Source organism: Lolium rigidum, chromosome 7, assembly GCF_022539505.1.
Source record: "Lolium rigidum isolate FL_2022 chromosome 7, APGP_CSIRO_Lrig_0.1, whole genome shotgun sequence".
In the NCBI taxonomy this organism is placed as follows: domain Eukaryota; kingdom Viridiplantae; phylum Streptophyta; class Magnoliopsida; order Poales; family Poaceae; genus Lolium; species Lolium rigidum.
The window spans coordinates 228226833-228244522 of NC_061514.1; positions in this window are offsets into that span (position 1 = coordinate 228226833).

Here is a 17690-nt window from a genome sequence, read left to right on the forward strand (position 1 = left end):
ACATGTGAGTATCATCATAAAAGTAGCATGGAACATAAGAAATTATAGATACGTTTGAGACGTATCACCAATGTATCGGGAAAACGCGAGAACCGCTTATCTCTCTGCCTTGTGGGTCCAGAAATCCTGTCAATTTGACACGTTGTGAAAGTGGGGGACACACGTCCTCCGCTTTTCCTGGCGCACGTACTGTAGCCGTTGTGCGTTCTTGTCTATATGCAATTACTTTTTACCCCTTGTCCACGTGTACAACATCTGTTCCGCAAATTCTTAATCCAACGTCGCGTCCGTTCAACGCACCTCTATATAGAGGCATCGTCTTCCTCCTCTAGCCCTTTCGCTCGCACCGCATCTCTGCTTCTCCTCTGGAAGATTCTCCATTGCTCTCGTTGCTCCAAACGCCCAGCCATTCACACACCCTTCGCCACCAAACTCATTGATGCCTCCGCGCAAGCTCACGAAGCACAGCACACCTGAGTCGAGGATGGCCACTGAAGATCTGGGGAACACGGAGTGGGAGAGATCCAGAATTCCCCCCCAAGACATCAACCTGCTGAAGAGGTTGGGGATCAGCACGAAAGAGGGTGCGCTTCGCTTTCCCAGTGAAGAAAGCTATCCAACTCCTCCAACGGAATATCGGGTCAGTTTCGTCGACCACCTCATCCGTGGTCTTTCTGCCCCTATTCACAATTTCTTAAGGGGATTGCTTTTTATGTACGGATTGCAACTGCATCATCTCACTCCCAACTCCATCCTCCACATCTCCATCTTTATCACGCTTTGCGAAGCTTTCCTTGGAGTCCAGCCTAACTGGGCTCTATGGAAACGCATTTTCTTCTGTCGCCGTAATGGCTCCCACGGCGTCGCCTATAAAATTAGCGGCGTTGTGATCTGCGTCCGTCCCGACGTCGAATATTTCGACGTCAAATTCCCCGACTCAGTACAAGGGTGGCGAAAAAAGTGGTTGTATATTCATGAGGAGAACCATGGATCTGTTGAAGACAACATCCCTCCTTTTGATGGCGCCGAGAAAATCTGCCGCCGGCGTTCCTGGGATGCAGAGGCTACCGACGAAGAAAAAACAGCGACAGAAGCTTTAATGACACGCATTCGCCAACTCCAAAATACCCGAGGTCAGGAACTATCGGGTGTCCAAATCACAGCGTACTTCCTTAGGACCAGGGTGCAACCCCTGCAAGCTCGCAACAGTCCCCTCTGGAAATATGCTGGCGACAAGGACGAAGATCGTTTGTCGGTGGATTTGCCGGTCAAGGATTTAGAAAAACTTGTCCGTAAAATCTCCTCCCTCAACAAGAAAGATCCTATCCCCTCGTCTTGTCGCGTAAAGCCGTATAGCGCTACCAACGCACTCCCTGAGGTAATGTTTGCCAGTGCTATTTTTCTCGAGAACAAATTTTTGTTGACATCCTTCCCATAACTTTTTTTTGTCGACATTCTTCTTTTTTGCAGAACCACCCAACTCTTGTTTGTCTTCCTCCCCTTCCTGAAGGTGGAGAGGTCGAAGAACGGGCTGTTGTCACCGACGACAACCAGGGTACTTCTCGCCCTGAGAGTGAAACCGCGGGTTCTCGAAAATTCGCGGTATCCTCTGAAAAGGAAGATTCCGAGGCTACCAGATCGGCACACTCTCCTCCCCCAGCTACTTCTCCCAGAAACAAGAGAAAGCGGGATGAAGTTGTCGACTCCGGCCCCTCCAAGACCGGCACGCCTCCTTTCGAAGAAGTTGCTCCTACCGAAAAAAGGACAACTTTCGACCCTTACACCGATGCTCTCATCAGCTCGTAAGTTCCTGCCGCTATTTTTGTTGTTTGCCAATGCTTGTTTCGACTATATTGTTTACTGTTTTATCGCCTTTTGGTAGTGATGATGAGGATGATACTCAACCTATTGACGCGACTGCTCGAACGAGCATGTCCCGCACAGTAGTTGTTTCTGAAGCTCCTCCTGACGGGGATGAAACTTCTCCTCCTCAACGAGATGTAGAGCATCCCACTCCGATTGCCAGTCCCCGAGCCTCTTCACCAAAGAGGGCCAGGGTAGAATCATCCAAGGAACCACTTCTGCTGGTTGGTAGTTCTACTACTTCTTCATTGGATGATGTAAGAATTTGTACCATTTTTCTCTCGAATATTTCAACATTTGTCGACTTCCCCTTTGTTTCTTGCGTAAATCCTGTCGAACTTTTCCTTCTATATTGACTTTTTCCTTTTTCTTTTGCTCTCTCTTCAGCCTCTGATGCAGGAATTTGTTCGCCTCGGTACTCAATTCATCGGGTACCGCGACCATGCAAATAAACTTAAAGGTACTACTGCGCCCTTGTTCTTTCTGCTACATCTACTCCTTTATTTTTGCCGTGTCGTTTACCTGTCATTTATTTTTACCAGAAACTCTTGCCGAGGCCAACAAACGTGCTGACGCTCTTGCTGTTAAGTTAGAGCAAAGCAAAACAGCTCGCAAGAAAGCTGAAGCGGATGCTGCTACCGTTGAAGACCTGCGTAAAAGGCTTCATGCCGCGGAAACTTCTCTGAGCGAGCATATAACCGAACAATCTGCTCGCGAAGAGGCGGTTATCAAGCGCCTGGCGTCGCAGAGCCATCGTTTTGCCAGTAAGTGCCCAAACTTTTTTAACATCCTTGAACTTCTCCTGTCTTGCTTACTTATCGATAAATTTTTGCTTTAGCAGGAAAAACGGGTCAAGAATATGAACTTAGGGATCCTGAGAACGATCCTCTTCTTGATGCTCTTTCTCTCCTTGAAATTCATGGAGACGAGGCACGCGACGGTCTTGCTGAAGCCGAGGCGGGGTTGTCACAGCTGTACCCTTATTTCTTCCCGAAGAAAGAACAACCCGCGCCGTTTCTTGCTCTTGCCAAGTGCTTCAATTCTAAAGAGAATCTCGGGCTCAAACTTCACCAAGAAGGTTTGAAGGTTGGCGTTGAAGGCACCATTGCTCTGGTTGCCGACAGCCAACAGAATGTCGACTGGACTAGGGTTGGCGACACGCAGGAGATGGAGACCAAGAAATGGCAATCGTTGATCAAGGCTGCGAAGCCAAACTCGAAGAAGGTCCTCGCCTATCTTGGATACAATCCAACTTCAGCTCCAAGTTCATCAAAGCCGGAGGTCAAGTAGACAAACCTTGCCTTCTCTGTCGTTCTCTTTTGGTGCTGTCGCCTTTTATAGATTTGGCGACAATTGACCCCTTGGTTCACTAGGAACCATCCTTTTGTAATAACTATGTAAATATGCCAAATATCAATGGAAGTCTATTTTGCTTGATGATTGATGTTGAATCTTTTATTTCCAGTTGATTTTTGACAACTATACTGCGACTCCTCATCCTTCCGATGTTTTACCTGCGTCGTCCCGTTCGAAGAAGGTTCCTGCTACTGTCGAGCGTGCTGAAAACTCTTCGAGTAAAAATTCAGCGGACGACTTGGAAGAACTTCGCCAGCAACTCCAGTCTATGAAGAAACAATCACTTATGATGATGGAACAATCTCGAAAATCATCCGAGAGGGAGAAGATTGCGCTTCAACAAGCTCAAGATGCCATAGCTGCCAAGGAAGCCGCTGTTTCTGAAGCTGCAAAAGCGACGACTCGAGAAAATTTTATGCTTGATTTGATGATTGAAGCCAGTGCAGATATGTCAGGTATGCTCTTGCAAACCGAGATTCCCGTTTTCTCGATATTTTTTTTTAGATTCTTATGTTGTCGCCAAATAGGCTCCTTTATCGACGCTGCTGCTGAGGATGAAAGGGTGAACACAAGGACGAACCTCCTTGTTAACCTTTCTCTCGACCACGGTTCTCTTTTCTGGGCTACTCCAGAACGTACCCGACAGATTGTCAGGTTTCAGGACCGCGCCTGTCAGGTTCGCGAGTTCTTTGATTTCTGCATCAGAACACTGACCCTGGTTTACAAGACGTTGTTTCCTCGGAACGAGGCACCCGACACCATTCTTGGTTTGTTGGAAAAGTTTCAAGATGCCCCTCGTATCCATCACTTTATACGAGCTCAACTATCTGCCGGTGCCAGGTTTGCTATGATGATGATCAAAATCTGCTATCCCAAGTTTGACATGAGCCAAATTGTTACCAAGTGCTTAGCTAAGATGGCGAAAAGGAAGAGGGATGTCAGCAAAATTGATGATCATGTGACCCCTGTTGCAGAAGATATGATGGATGAACTTCTTCGGATGGACTCTGAGTTCTTCGAAAGGGGTAGCTATGCTGAACATAGTACTCGTACTGCAAATACTGGACGGATGACCATAGATAATATACTGAGCTGCAATTGACTTTCTTTTTCTTTTAACCTGTCGGCTTTTCTCGGGAATGGCGTCCTGTATTGTTGCAAACATGTACTATATTGTAAAATTAGGAAATATTTCTATTTTTCTTCCTCAAGCCCCCGAGTGTTTCGGTGGTAAATATCTTTATTGTGTATGCGAGGTTGTAAACCAAGGCACCCAAATTCTTATTGAATATGCTATATTTGCGGGTACAAGCCCCCCGAGTATTTTGTTCTTTTGCTGATTGCTATTTTGTACCTTATTTTTATTTGGCGAGGTATTTGATACCAAGGCGAAATATTTCTTGCCAGTTAGATTCATCTATGTTGTGTATATATTGTAACTTCGAGGTGTAAGCCCCCTTTGACCACTGTAAAAGCTTTGGACCGTCGAATAATTCGCCTTGCTTCAACTGGATCGTCGGGTATTGTTTTCCTTATGATGTATGATATGTACGCCTGCATCCATGGAATTTCCACCATTAATACTAGATCTTGTTCCTCTTCTTCTTCGATGTTTCTTTCGCAGCCCCTGAGGGTTTCTCGTCCTTCTCCTTCTTTGTTGATTTCTTCGGCTTGGTGGACCTCTCTGTTATCTCCTCCCAGAACACGCCCGGAGGAATTGCGAGACACTGCGACCCGATGTTTGCAAGAACATCGGCTTCGTCATTGTTGAGCCTGCTGATGTGATTTACTTCGCATCCATCAAATAGTTTCTCGAGCTCGTTGTATACTTCTTTGTATGCCACCATGCTATCATTGACTGCGTCACATTGGTTCATGACTTGCTGAGCCACCAATTGTGAGTCGCCAAAGATTTTTAGCCGAGTTGCACCACAAGCTTTCGCCATCTTCATCCCGTGTATAAGAGCTTCGTATTCTGCCTCATTGTTAGACGCGTTTGGGAACGTCATCCGTAAGACATATTTTAATTTGTTGCCTTCAGGTGATATAAGTATCACGCCTGCTCCAGCTCCCTCTAACCTCTTGGACCCGTCAAAGTTCATAGTCCAGGTTCTCGATAGATCTGGGGGTCCTGTGTTTTGCAACTTCGTCCACTCTGCGATAAAGTCTGGCAGAATTTGCGACTTTATTGCTTTTCTTTTTTCATACGTGATGTCCCGAGGAGAAAGTTCTATTCCCCAAAGGGAGACACGACCTGTAGCTTCTGGATTGTTGAGTATATTGGATAAAGGCGCCTCATTGACCACTATTATCGGATGCGCCGAAAAATAGTGTCGCAATTTTCTTGCGGTTGTGAACACTCCGTATGCTAGCTTCTGGTACTGTGGGTACCTCTGTTTTGAAGGCGATAATACCTCACTTATGAAATATACTGGCCTCTGCACTCCATGGAGTTTTCCTTCTTCCTCTCTTTCGACAACTAGTGCCGTGCTGACCACCTGGGGTGTAGCCGCAATATATAACAGGAGGGGTTCCTTCTCTTTTGGCGCCACCAAGATTGGTGGTGTCGAAATTGCGCGTTTAAGATCCTCGAAAGCTCTATCTGCCTCTTCATTCCACTGGAACTTATCTCCTTGTTTGATTAGGGCGTAAAATGGTAACGCCTTTTCTCCCAGTCTGGCGACGAACCTGCTTAAAGCTGCGACTCGCCCAGTTAGCTGTTGTATTTCTTTCAACTTTGTTGGCTTCTGATGACCCACAAGTATAGGGGGTGTATCGTAGTATCTTCGATAAGTAAGAATGTCGATCCCAACGAGGAGCAGAAGGTGTTGACAAGCAGTTTCGATGAAGGATTCACTGTAAATGCTCACAGACAATTCAGGGGGTTTTGATGTAACAGATGAATAAAGTACGAGTAAGTAAAGTGCGAGAGTAATAATTGCAGCGAGTGGCCCAATCCTTTTTAGCACAAAGGACAAGCCGGTTTGTTTAGTTATAATGACCAAGCATTCTCGAGGACACACGGGATTTTAGTCTAGTGCTTTCGCTACATAGGGCTAATTAATCTTCATTGTTTTGATAAGTGTTGTGTGGGTGAACCTATGCTAATGTACCGCCCTTCCTAGGAATAATACATAATTGTGATTATACCCCTTGCAAGCATCCGCAACTACAAGAAAGTAATTAAGATAAATCTAACCACAACCTTAAACTCTGAGATCCTGCTATCCCTCCTGCATCGATATACCAACGGGGGCTCGGGTTTCGTCACTCCGGCAACCCCGCAATTGGCAAACGAGTACAAGATGCATTCCCCTAGGCCCATAAAGGTGAAGTGTCGTGTAGTCGACGTTCACACGACACCACTAGAAGAATAACACCACAACTTAAATATCATAACATTGAATATTACTCAACCATACTTCACTACTAACATTTAGACTTCACCCATGTCCTCAAGAACTAAACGAACTACTCACGAGACATCATATGAAACATGATCAGAGGTGATATGATGATGAATAACAATCTGAACATAAACCTTGGTTCAACGGTTTCACTCAATAGCATCAATAACAAGTAGAAATCAACACCGGGAGAGTTTCCCCTATCAAACAAACAAGATCAAACCCAAATTGTTACAGCGGTGACGAGGTGCAGCGGTGGAGATGGCGGTGATGATGATGATGATGATGATGATGATGATGATGATGATGGTGATGATGATGGAGATGATGTCCAGCTTGATGACGGTGACGATGGCGTCGATTTCCCCCTCCGGGAGGGAATTTCCCCGGCGGATCTCAGCCTGTCGGAGAGCTCTTTTCTCTCTGGTGTTCTCCGCCCCGCAAAGGCGGCTGTGGCTCTTCGCGACGTACCCCTGGAGCTTAGGTTTTCGGGACGAAGGCGTACACGAAGAAAAGGAGGCGAGAGGGGCTGTGGGCCCCCTCCTCACAGGGCGGCGCGGCCAGGCCTTGGGCCGCGCCGGCCTATGAGGTGGGCCCACCTCGGGTCCCCTCGGCTCCCCCTTCTGGCTCCCTTCGTCATATGGAAAAAGAGGATTTTTCATATAATTTCCGTCAACTGTTGATCTTCCGAAATATTGCATTCTGACGGTGCTTTTTCCAGCAGAATCCTGGCTCCGGTGCGCGATCCTCCAATAATCATGAAACATGCAAAATAGATGAAATAACATAAGTATTATCTCCAAATATGAAATATATCAATGAATAACAGCAAATTATGATATAAAATAGTGATGCAAATTGGACGTATCAACTCCCCCCAAGCTTAGACTTCGCTTGTCCCCAAGCGAAACTGAACTCGGTAAACAGGACCACATGTTTATGGAGTGAATAGTCGATAAATCAAATACGGACAAGAAGCATCATATTCATTCACACAAGACATTCTAGTAAACAACTTCCTCATATAATTCAACTTGAAACAAGTATAAGGTAATCACAAATAAAGGTGCATAAGAAATCATAATTGGTGATGGCAAACTTTGTTCTTGGTCAGAGAACAGTTAAAAGATTATACTTATCTATTGAGCATCGCTTTCATATTAGAGCTTATGGTAAACTTGCATACTCAATCATAGTGATCATTGATAACTTTCAAAGCTATATTCATTCAGGTAAAACTTGTACTAAACAAGGAAGAGTAAAAGACATGATGAAGCAAATCACAATATAATAGTTTGATCGCAACAACTCAAATGCTTGCTTGAGATGGAGGGAAATAGGTTTACTGACTCAACACAAAGTAAAAGACAGGCCCTTCGCAGAGGGAAGCAGGGATTAAATCATGTGCTAGAGCTTTTTCAGTTTTGAAATCATATAAAGAGAATAAAAGTAATATTTTAAGAGGTGTTTGTTGTTGTCAACGAATGGTAGCGGGTACTCTAACCCCCTTGCCAAACAGACCTCCAAAGAGCGGCTCCCATGAAGGACGTTATCTCTACCAGCAAGGTAGATCATCCCTCTTCTCTTTTGTTTACACATGTACTTTAGTTTATTTAAGGATGAAACTCCCCCCAACCTTTGCTTACACAAGCCATGGCTAACCGAATCCTCGGGTGCCTTCCAACAATCTCATACCATGGAGGAGTGTCTATTGCAAAATTAAGTTGCTTACCGATGAATCAGAGCAAAACATGTGAAGAGAGTTATTAATGAAAGTTGATTAATTGGGGCTGGGAACCCCGTTGCCGCCTCTTTTTGCAAAATTATAGGATAAGTGGATGAAGCCACTAGTCCATTAGTGGAAGCTGCCCAACAAGACCGAAAGATAAAACACCACATACTTCCTCATGAGCTATAAAACATTGACACAAATAAGAAGTAATAAATTTTGAATTGTTTAAAGGTAGCACATGAAGTATTTACTTGGAATGGCAGGGAAATACCATGTAGTAGGTAGATATGGTGGACACAAATGGCATAGGTTTGGGTTGAGGTTTGGATGCACGAGAAGCATTCCCTCTCAGTATAGGTCTTTGGCTAGCAAGGTTAATTAGCAAGCATAAGAGTTGAGGGAAACAAGCAAATATACATGTGATAGACATAATCATGTATCTTTCTTGTAAGCACAAACAATTTTAACTTCAGAATAATAAGCTATGAGCTAACAAGAAAGGAAGACAATGAAACAACTATATATATTTCTCTTTTCTACTTAAACCTCAAGGTGTTGTTGCTATTGACCAATGCTAAGTTTGCCAAAACCAAATAGATTTACTCAATGCTCCCAAAGTGGTACCAATACTAAAATCAAGATCAATCATATAATAGAAATTGCAAACTAAAATAAAGTGCACAATATGTAAATGATAAGACTTCTCATTAGTATTTTATAACGATAACTCACACCAAGGGATACATGGACAACCAACTAAAGGAGAGATACTTCCATACTGCAACCCATCTTATATGATAACTTCCCTACTCATGATATGACACTACTTGATAGTAAAAAGTAAAAAGGTAGTGATGATGTGATACCGCGGCACTCCCCCAAGCTTGGAACAAACCAAGGGGATGCAAATACCGATGATGAATTACTCCTTTGGCGATGGTGGTGATGAATTCCCAACAAGCTTCTCCACAAGCTCCCGAAGCTCATCAATCTTGTACATGAGGTTGCGGATCATCTCCGAATTGTGCTCGACGCGATTAGGAAGTATGTCCGACGGCGAGTCCCAATTCTTGGAGTTATTTCCCCACCCTTCAGCTTCAGGCTTCGTCCTTCCTGCAGTGTTAGAACGATCTATATCCCAATTGCTAGGCAATGCTGCCTTGGGAGTCCTTTCAATTTGATTATTGTAGATCAGATTGCGGAAGGGATGGTAAGTTCCTGAAGAAGATGTCTTTGGAGCTAGGTAATGACGTGGAACTCTTCCTCCGGTGCTAATCCGTGCACTCTTCTTGGCGTTGAACGGGTTTGACACCACTCCGATGCTTGCAATGGTGGTGCGCGGGCGTACTCGCGGAACTTCTTCCACTTCCTCTTCATCCTCCTTGACTTCTTCCTTCAACTCGGGGTCTTGAATACCTTCCTCCGAAGGCTCCTTGTCCTTGTTGTTGGAGACCATGGTGCTTCTAGATCAAAGACAGATCCTGGCAGAAACAGCTCAAAACAAGACACGTCAAGAAAACGATATACGGACCTCCAGGGGTCCGGGGGATTATATAGCAAAAATTTTCACAACAAACGGAAAGTACCAGGTCAAACCAGAGTCGGAAAGAAGCGACGAGGCGGCCAGCTCATAGGGCGGCGCGGGCCAAGGCCTGGCCGCGCCGGCCTATGGGGGCACGCCCTCGTGCGTCTCCTCCACTCCGTTTCGATCTCGTAATTTTTCATATTTTCCCAAAACAGCAAAAACATTGTTCGGAAAGTAAATCGCGAACTTTTTATTACCTGTACTGTTACCTATTCAAAGTCGAGTTCGGTGGACTCGTCAATTTGACCTTTGATGAAAGCCTCCGGTGTTTCCACTCGAATAACATCAACATCTACATTATAAGAATCACCCGAGATATAATGCTTGAGTCTTTGTCCATTCACCACTTACGTGGCATTGCCTTGGAGAGAACTAATTTTAATTGCTCCCGAACGATACACCTCCTCAACAACATATGGTCCTTCCCATTTCGAGAGTAATTTCCCCGCAAAGAATCCGAGACGAGACCGATACAATAGGACTTTATCCCCAATATTAAACTCTCTTTTGATAATCCTTCTATCATGCCATTTCTTAACTTTCTCTTTAAAGAGTTTAGCATTTTCATAAGCTTCACTTCTCCATTCATCTAGAGAACTTAATTGCAGCAACCTCTTATTACCGGCTAGTTTAGGATCTTTATTTAGTTCTCTAACGAGCCCAATAAGCTTTGTGCTCTAGTTCTAAAGGTAAATGACAAGCTTTTCCATAAACCATTTTATAAGGTGACATTCCCATGGGGTTTTTATAAGCAGTTCTATAAGCCCATAGTGCTTCCTTCAATTTACTAGCCCAATTCTTTCTAGTTTTATTAACAGTCTTTTGCAAGATAGATTTAATTTCTCTATTTGATAGTTCTACTTGCCCACTAGTTTGAGGATGATAAGCGGAAGCAATTCTATGATTAATACCATATTTAGCAAGAGTTTTTCTAAAACCACCATGAATAAAATGAGAACCTCCATCCGTCATAATATATCTAGGAACTCCAAATCTAGGAAAAATAATGTCTAAAAGCATTCTTAAAGAGGTCTCACCATCAGCACTTTTTGTAGGTATGGCTTCCACCCATTTAGTAACATAATCAACAACAACAAGTATATGAGTGTTACCTTCTGAAGAGGGAAAAGGTCCCATGAAGTCAAATCCCCAACAATCAAACGGTTCAATAACAAGAGTATAATTCATAGGCATTTCATTGCGTCCGGAGATATTACCAACCCTTTGACATTCATCACAAGATAAAATAAACTTCCTTGCATCTTTGAAGAGAGTTGGCCAATAAAAACCTGATTGTAGAACCTTTTGTGCGGTTCTATCTCCGGCGTGATGTCCTCCATAAGCACTACCATGACATTTACTCAATATCTCTTGTTGTTCATATTCGGGAACACACCTTCGCAGAATACCATCCACTCCTTCTTTATATAAGTGTGGGTCATCCCAAAAATAATGCCTCAAGTCATAAAAGAATTTCCTCCTTTGCTGAGCTGAAAAGGTTGGAGGCAAGTACTTGGAAACAATAAAGTTAGCATAATCAGCATACCAAGGACTGTCTCGCGATCTCACCTTTATTACAGCCAATTGTTCATTTGGAAAACTATCATTAACAGGAACAGGATCATAAGCAATATTTTCCAATCTAGACAAATTATCAGCAACAGGATTATCAGCACCTTTCCTATCTACAATATGTAAATCAAATTCTTGCAAAAGAAGTACCCATCTAATAAGCCTTGGCTTAGCATCTTTCTTTGTCATAAGGTATCTAATTGCAGACATGATCAGTATGAATCGTAACTTTTGAATCAACAATATAAGATCTAAATTTATCACAAGCAAAGACTACAGCTAACAATTCTTTTTCAGTAGTAGCATAATTTCTTTGAGCAAGCATCAAGAGTTTTACTAGCATAATGAATAACATTCAGTTTTTTATCTACTCGCTGTCCAAGAACAACGCCTACAAGCAAAATCACTAGCATCACACATAATTTCAAATGGCAAATTCCAATCAGGAGGTTCAACTACAGGAGCAGCTTGTTAAGGCTTTCTTTAGAGTTTCAAAAGCTTCCTTACAATCATCATCAAAAACAAAAGGTACATCTTTTTGAAGAAGATTAGTAAGAGGCTTTGAAATCTTAGAAAAATCTTTAATAAATCTCCTATAAAACCCAAGCATGACCAAGAACACTACGAATACCTTTAACATCCCTAGGATAGGGCATCTTCTCAATTGCTTCAACTTTAGCTCTATCAACTTCAATACCTCTCTCGGAAATTTTATGTCCCAATACAATTCCTTCATTAACCATAAAGTGGCATTTCTCCCAATTAAGAACAAGGTTAGTTTCTTCACATCTCTGCAAAACTTTATCAAGGTTTCGCAGGCAATTATCAAAAGAATTTCCATAGACGGAAAAATCATCCATGAATACCTCTACAATACTCTCACAAAAGCCATGAAAAATAGCAGACATGCATCTTTGAAAAGTAGCAGGAGCATTACATAAACCAAAAGGCATACGTCTATAAGCATAAGTTCCATAGGGACAAGTGAAAGTGGTTTTCTCTTGATCTTTAGTTTTAACAGAAATTTGTGAAAACCCAGAATAACCATCAAGAAAGCAAAAATGAGTATTTTTAGATAACCTTTCTAACATTTGATCAATAAAAGGCAAAGGGTAATGATCTTTCTTAGTAACCTTATTAACTTTTCGATAATCAATGCACATTCTATAACCTACAACTACTCTTTGAGGGATGAGCTCATCATTATCATTAGGCACAACAGTCATTCCTCCTTTCTTAGGAACACAATGCACAGGACTAACCCATCTACTATCAGCAATATGATATATAATACCAGCTTCAAGGAGTCTTAATACCTCATTTCTTACCACATCCTTCATCTTAGGAATTAGACGACGCTGAGGTTCAACAACAGGCTTCGCATCGTCTTCCATATTAATGGCGTGTTGGCAAATAGAGGGAGAAATCCCCTTCAAGTCATCAAGAGTGTAGCCAATAGCACCTCGGTGTTTCTTCGGTATTTCCAATAACCTTTCTTCTTCAAACTCGAAAGCTTAGAGCTAATAATAACAGGATATATTTTCTTATCATCAATATGAGCATATTTAAGATTATCGGGCAATGGTTTTAAATCAAAGACAGGATCTTCCTTTGGTGGTGGTGTTGTACCCAAATCTTCCACCGGTAAATCATGCTTAAGAATAGGTTGACGAAGGAAAATTTCATCAAGCTCATCTCTTTCTTCCCTAAAAACTTCACTCTCACTATTCTCCAAATGTTGCTGCAAAGGATTACTAGGAGCAAGAGCAATAGATGCACACTCGTTCAACTTTAAAATCACTATTAGGCGAATCAATTTTATAAGGAGTTTTGGTAAATTTAGAGAAGTTAAACTCATAAGATTCACCAACAAATTTAGTCAAAATTTTCTCTTTCTTGCAATCTATAATAGCTCCACAAGTATTTAGAAAAGGTCTACCAAAAATGATAGGACAATATTTACTAGCAGACAGAACCAAGTACCAAAAAGTCAGCAGGATATTTAATCTTACCACATAAAACTTCCACATCTCGAATAATACCAATAGGAGAGATAGTTTCTCTATTAGCCATCCGAATAACCACATCAATATCTTCAAGTTCACAAGAACCAATTTCATGCATGATCTCCGTGTAAAGCTCATAAGGAATAGCACTAATACTTGCACCAATATCACATAAACCATAATAACAATGATCACCAATTCTAACAGAGAGCATAGGAACACTAGCTTTCCTAGACTTATTAGGATGCGGAACAATATTAGAAGCATCTTCACAGAAAATAATATGACCATCTTCTACATTTTCAAGTCACAAGATCTTTAACAATTGCAACAGAGAGGTTCAACTTTTATTTGTTCTTCGGGTTCTATAGGTTTCTTTTCACTTTTATGAACCGCACTATTTATAACAGAGTACTCCTTCATTTTAGCAGGGAAAGGAGTTTTTTCAATATAAGCTTCAGGAATAACATGATCAACAGTTTCAACTACAACACATTTATTTATAGATGAATCAATTTTATCTTTATACGGTTCATGATACTTATCAAAGTTCTTCTTAGGCAATTCATAATGGGAAGCAAAAGCTTTATAAAGATTTGCAGCAACTTGAGAATCAAGACCATAAGTAGCACTCATATTACGAAATTTATCAGTATCCATAAAAGCTTCAATGCATTTATAATCATAATTTATACCTGATTCTCTATCCTTGTCGTTCTCCCATCCTTCAGCATTTTCTTGGATCCGATTAAGAAGGTCCCTTTTAAACTCTTCCTTGTTGCGTGTAAATGATCTAGAACAAGAAGTATCCAAGCAAGGTCTTGTCTTGAAAAGAAAGTCTTGCATAGAAATTATCAATAATAATATTACCAGGAAGCTCATGAATGGGGCATTTGAGCATTAAAGACTTCAATCTCCCCCACGCTTGGGCAATACTCTATCCTTCATGAGGCCAAAAATTATATATGCGATTCCGATCTTTGTGAATCTCACTTGGAGGATAGAACTTAGAATAAAACCGGGGCACAATATCATTCCATTCAAGAGAATCCCCATTATCCAGTAATTTATACCAATGCGCCGCTTTACCAGACAACGATACAGAGAATAGTTTCTTCCTCACTTCATCCATAGCAATACCCGCACACTTGAATAAACCGCATAATTCATGTAAGAACAAGTAAATGATCTCCGTGGTGGACAGTTCCATCCCCTGTATAACGGTTATCCACTACACGTTCAATAATCTTCATAGGTATTTTGTATGGTATTTCTTCCTTACTTGGCGCCTCATCCACTACCTTTGCAGTAGTAGTAGATTTCCCAATAAACACTCAAGAGAAGATCTCTCCATAATGAATTATAGCAGCAGGCAGTAGAAATTTCCCTTACCAATTCCACTTACCAATAGCGCTCCACTCCCCGGCAACGGCGCCAGAAAATAGTCTTGATGACCCACAAGTATAGGGGGTGTATCGTAGTATCTTCGATAAGTAAGAATGTCGATCCCAACGAGGAGTAGAAGGTGTTGACAAGCAGTTTCGATGAAGGATTCACTGTAAATGCTCACGTGACAAGTATTCAGGGGGTTTTGATGTAACAGATGAATAAAGTACGAGTAAGTAAAGTGCGAGAGTAATAATTGCAGCGAGTGGCCCAATCCTTTTTAACACAAAGGACAAGCCGGTTTGTTTACTTATAATGACCAAGCGTTCTCGAGGACACACGGGATTTTAGTCTAGTGCTTTCGCTACATACGGCTAATTAATCTTCATTGTTTTGATAAGTGTTGTGTGGGTGAACCTATGCTAATGTACCGCCCTTCCTAGGACTAATACATACTTGTGATTATACCCCTTGCAAGCATCCGCAACTACAAGAAAGTAATTAAGATAAATCTAACCACAGACCTTAAACTCGAGATCCCGCTATCCCTCCCGCATCGATATACCAACGGGGCTCGGGTTTCGTCACTCCGGCAACCCCGCAATTGGCAAACGAGTACAAGATGCATTCCCCTAGGCCCATAAAGGTGAAGTGTCGTGTAGTCGACGTTCACACGACACCACTAGAAGAATAACACCACAACTTAAATATCATAACATTGAATATTACTCAACCATACTTCACTACTAACATTTAGACTTCACCCATGTCCTCAAGAACTAAACGAACTACTCACGAGACATCATATGAAACATGATCAGAGGTGATATGATGCTGAATAACAATCTGAACATAAACCTTGGTTCAACGGTTTCACTCAATAGCATCAATAACAAGTAGAAATCAACACCGGGAGAGTTTCCCCTATCAAACAAACAAGATCAAACCCAAATTGTTACAGCGGTGACGAGGTGCAGCAGTGGAGATGGCGGTGATGATGATGATGATGGTGGTGATGATGATGGAGATGATGTCCAGCTCGATGACGGTGACGATGGCGTCGATTTCCCCCTCCGGGAGGGAATTTCCCCGACGGATCTCAGCCTGCCGGAGAGCTCTTTTCTCTCTGGTGTTCTCCGCCCCGCAAAGGCGGCTGTGGCTCTTCGCGACGTACCCCTGGAGCTTAGGTTTTTGGGACGAAGGCGTACGCGAAGAAAAGGAGGCGAGAGGGGCCGTGGGCCCCCTCCTCACGGGCGGCGCGGCCGGGCCTTGGGCCGCTCCGGCCTATGAGGTGGGCCCACCTCGGGTCCCCTCGGCTCCCCTTCCGGCTCCCTTCGTCATCCGGAAAAATAGGATTTTTCATATAATTTCCGTCAACCGTTGATCTTCCGAAATATTGCATTCCGACGGTGCTTTTTCCAGCTGTAATCCCGGCTCCGTGCGCGATCCTCCAATAATCATGAAACATGCAAAATAGATGAAATAACATAAGTATTATCTCCAAATATGAAATATACCAATGAATAACAGCAAATTATGATATAAAATAGTGATGCAAATTGGACGTATCAGCTTCCTCATTGTGACGATAGCTTGGATTTTTTCGGGATTAGCTTCGATCCCTCTTGCTGAGACTAAGAACCCGAGAAGTTCTCCTGCAGGGACGCCGAAAGAACATTTTTTTCGGATTCAGCTTGAGACAAAATTTGTCGAGATTGTCAAAAGTTTCCTTCAAGTCATCGATCAATGTTGCCCCCTTTTTTGATGTTATAAAGACATCGTCAATGTATACTTGTACGTTTTTCCCAATCTGTGTTGCTAAGCACTTCTACATCATCCGCTAATATGTTGCTCCCGCATTTTTCAGACCAAAAGGCATTGTTCGATAGCAAAACACGCCATAAGGTGTGATGAATGCTGTTTTGACTTCATCTTGTTCTTTCAATCTGATCTGGTTATAACCAGAGTAAGCATCCAAGAAGGAAAGACGTTCACATCCTGCCGTGGAGTCGATAATTTGATCGATCCTCGGGAGGGGAAAGTGATCCTTTGGACAATGTTTGTTGAGACACGTAAAGTCGACACACATGCGAAGGACTTTAGTGTTTTTCTTCGGGACCAAAACTGGGTTTGCTACCCACGTGGCCTCTGTATGTAGTTCCTTGATGAAACCAGCTTCTCTTAGTCGATCAATCTCTGACAGCATAGCTTTGCGGTTTGGCTCCGAAAAACGCCGCAAAGGTTGTTTTATTGGTCTCGCAAGTGGATCCAAGTTTAGGTGGTGCTCGGCAAGTTCCCTGGGTACTCCTGGCATGTCAGCTGGACACCATGCGAAGATTTTCCAGTGCTCACGGAGGAACTCGACGAGCGTGCTTTCCTATGCGTGGTCCATGTTTGTTGCGATGGACGTCGTCTTCTTTGGATCTGTCGGGTGAATCTGCACCTCCTTGGAATCCTTTGCAGTGTTAAAGGTTGGCTCTTTATTAGGCCTCCCCACATCTGGTAGCACATCATAATCAGTCGTAAGCCTTGACTCCATGTATTCTGTTTCCATCCCGAAAGTTTCTGATAGTCGATGGAAATCCTTGTCACATTTATCGGCTAGTGCGAAGCTTCCTTTGACTGTGATTGGTCCCTTAGGTCCAGGTAACCTCCACAACAAGTATGTATATAATGTGGTACTGCCATAAACCTGGCATATGCTGGCCGTCCCAATAAGGCGTGATACTGTGACGGGAAGTCCACGACTTCGAACTCCAGCTTCTCTATCCTGTAATTTTCTC